The sequence below is a fragment of the Tasmannia lanceolata genome, unplaced genomic scaffold (assembly GCF_043159265.1).
Source record: "Tasmannia lanceolata isolate RefF3 unplaced genomic scaffold, GAP_Taslan_0.1 ptg000018l, whole genome shotgun sequence".
Lineage (NCBI taxonomy): Eukaryota > Viridiplantae > Streptophyta > Magnoliopsida > Canellales > Winteraceae > Tasmannia > Tasmannia lanceolata.
The window spans coordinates 19,471,887-19,475,477 of NW_027518695.1; the positions used below are offsets into that span (position 1 = coordinate 19,471,887).

Sequence of the window (3,591 nt, forward strand, 5' to 3'; positions counted from 1 at the left end):
AAGCAAAGCACTTAAAATGGAACCCAACCAACAAACAAAGCTTCTCTTTGCCGTGGACGTGAGGTCTAAATTAAACCCGAATTTGCCTACGGGTTACTTTGGCAATGGCATTGTTCTCACTTTCTGTCTATGTACCGCAGGCGAATTACTGGAAAATCCATTGTCTTTCGCGGTTAAATTGGTACAAAATGCAATCAAATTGGTGACCGTCGATTATATTCGATTGGTAATCGATTATTTCGAAGTAACTAGAGCTAGGCCTTCACTGACAGCTACTCTTTTGGTCACTACATGGACTAGAATGGCTTTCCATAGTATAGATTTTGGTTGGGGGAAGCCTAAGAAATCGGGGCCCACGAATCTGCCAGGAAAGGAAGCAGCCGTGTTCCTCCCCGACGGAAAAGAGAAGAAGAGTACATATCTTTTATTGGGTTTGCCTGCTCCTGCAATGAAGATCTTCCAAGAACTGATACAAGTGTAGTTGTAAGTTTCTACAAAAATCAATATGTCTGTATGAATGGGCAAGTAAACATGGGGGATTAGTAGCTTTGTTGTTTATCTTTGCCAGAATAATCACTATATTTTTAAAGGAGGAATTCAACTCTTATAGAGTTTATTTGAATTGTATGTTTTTAGTAGCCAATCACAAAAAAAAAAATTAAAAAACAAATCCCTAAACAAAGAGGAGAATGTGTTATATTACCAAAACAAGGGAGTGTGGATATCAGCTTTCTATGTGTAAAGTGTATGTTTTGATGATACAATGGTCATATATATATATATATATATATATATATATATATATATAAGTAAAGCGGAATCCTCTAAGCCGTAGTTGTGCCACGTGTCAGCCCCCCCTCTTTGCACCGAAATTTCAAAATTCGTTTTACTTCCGTGTGTATCTTTTCTCTTCCCTAATTTTATTAACTTCAGTGTGTACATCTCATTTAAAGAATTGAAAGAAAAAAAATTTATATTCATTTCAAAGGCCCTTATTGGCAGTTACATAACGTAAATTTATTTCCTCAAAAAATTACGATATAAAACTCCATAAATAAATCGTTTCCGTTTCCCTACATGGTAAGTTACCAAACGTTATTTCTACTTTACTTTCCCAAACGTTTGGCAAACAGGAAGCACGGCGGGAGTGGGAAAGAGACAGTCAGATATGGGAACTAGGAGAAAATGAAATTTTGCCGGCTCTAATATTGAGCTATATTAATTTGCCATCTCATCTAAGGCAATGCTTTTCGTTTTGCTCTGTATTCCCTAAGGCTCTGTTCACTTGCGTTCCCGGGAAAGCAAATCCCTGGAAAACAACATCTTTTTTCTCAAAAGGGGGCCCCTGTAACAATTCCTCAAAAGTGCGTCCCCCCCTTGGCAATTCTGGTACATTGATGTCCCTCATTCTCAAATTTTCCTATGGTCATTTAGAAACGGCTGTCATGCACGTTGTCTGAGGAAAAACAGTAAGGCAACCCTATTGACAGCCCTACTGACTGCTTGCATGTAGGTCAAGAGAAGACTTTTCCCTAGTACTATCCTTGCAATTAATTTCCTTTCTCCTTGCTTCTTTTTCTCCTGGGATAGGACTCTTGGTTAAATCGACATCCCATCTTGCACTTTTGAGGTGATCATTTACCAAAAAGGAATTACTTTCCAAACAGGGTCGTCTAGTGGTCTTTTGCAAAGCCAGGGGATGGTTTTGGTTTTCTGGGCAATCTGTGGTGCAATTCAAGAGGTGGTTTTCTGGGACATGAAAGGTTGAGTTTTTCCCACATAGCTTAGAACCTCAGCTTCGAAGGGAGGATTTCTGCTGGGACAAGTTTAACATTAAAGAAGCTAATATATGGTTAAGAGAGATACATCAATGATTACAGGAAGGACATGGTAACACTCAAAGAAATAATAGAGAAGAAAGCAAACCCAGGATTACATGGAAGAAATTTAATAGCCAAATCTAAACACCAACAAAGTAGGCTAATCATATCCATAGTTGGATGATTATAGTAGATAGAATAAAAATTATTCATAATACCCTGAAGGTGAGACCAGAGGCGTGGAACTTTTGGTCCTCGAGCTGTTCTAACCGCTCGATCATTGGAGACGTCAGATAGTTCGCCCAATCACCCACTTCCCCTTTCCTAAAGAAAGTGTTATTCCCAAAAACCAAAGTAGGGTCAACTCCTGTCTTGTTCACTTGCAAATTGGTCATTGTCTTAAAACTACATAACTGTATTATTTCCTCCACCAAGAACTCAGCCAACTTCTTCAAATGAAATGTGGGATCCTGTTTCATCTCCTCATACTTCAAAAACAAAACCCTTCCAGGCCTTTCTTGGCTTTCCTTCCAATACCCCAACACATGATCCCAATAAGGACCGAAAGGCGAAACTCCTTCACAAAACAAGTCGAAGGCCTCTTCGAGAGGAAGGGGAGGTCCTACACTCAGGGGTCTCAACTTGTTAAAGTAAGACCACATGGCTATGAAGGTATCTCTTGGATTACGACATATGTAAACAATCCGAAAATCCGATTGTATTGCCGATGGCGGTAATGAATTGTAAGGCGCGTGTGTAGAAAATAGTCTAGGGTGAGAAAGGTTTGAGAAATAAGAAACAGGATCATCTTCCAAGAACTTATATTCGAAGAAAGGGATAAGTGAATGGGAGTTATTGTTGAGCAAGGGATGGTTAGTGAAAGTGTAACGAGTGCGGTTCACAATGGTGAAAACGAGAGCCTTCAACCAAGTTGTACCCGTTTTGGGTGCGGTGCTCACTAGTACATCGGTGTTGTAGGCTTGAAAGTGTTGATGGCATTCCATTACTGCTTTCAAGTACTGTAAAGGATACCAAAAGCCTTGGTATTGGTAGATATGGGGTTCGAACCACCCATTCCCTTTTGGGAGGGAGGAGACTAGTTCCTCCCATTTTTTGCTTATTTGTTCTTCATTTTCAGGCAAGCTAGTGGCTGGAATTTGGGATGTAGCCATGAAGAAGATGGGAGTTGAAGGATCTAAGTTATGATTAGTGTCCTCACAGGATTTTGATAGCTTTGGCTACATGAAAGCATATTATGTATTTCCAAGAAGCAGCTCACATCAAATGACATTTATCTCCAACCAAATCCCAGCTGTCAAGAGTCCTTCCATGAAAGCTAGGACCACGTGAATATTTAAACTTTGCAGTGTGCTGATATCATTTCCCTTCAATTATTTTCAGTTTTTCAATCGCTTCTCTTGTCTTGTCTTGTCTGGGCTTTTTTCTTTCATTGTTCTTGCTGGGATGATCTCACCCAATGTTTGAGGGATCTTTTTCGTATTTTGTCCTCTTAATCTATAAAATTACATACAATTTTTTCTACAATTTTCTTCCCTCAAGCTTTTCACTTTTTGTCTTTCTTTTCACTGTTTTCATCATTTACGCCGGGCAGCGGTTTGGGCCTTGTCCCAGGAGTCTTCAAACATCCCTACAAGGCCCATCCACACGATCTCCGTCACTAACATCGGCACGATTCATTACTCTTTTCCTGCGGCCTCACTCGTTCATCTGTGAATTGGGACCGTAAAGGGAAGGACTGAACTCTCTTGTT

The 3,591-nt window shown here is 39.9% G+C and overlaps 1 pseudogene; it reads right to left on the reverse strand.

Annotated features, from left to right (window-relative positions):
- Window positions 1-2,029: 2,029 nt before the first annotated feature.
- LOC143850143 (cytosolic sulfotransferase 15 pseudogene) lies at window positions 2,030-2,824 on the reverse strand (annotated as a pseudogene).
- Window positions 2,825-3,591: the final 767 nt, after the last annotated feature.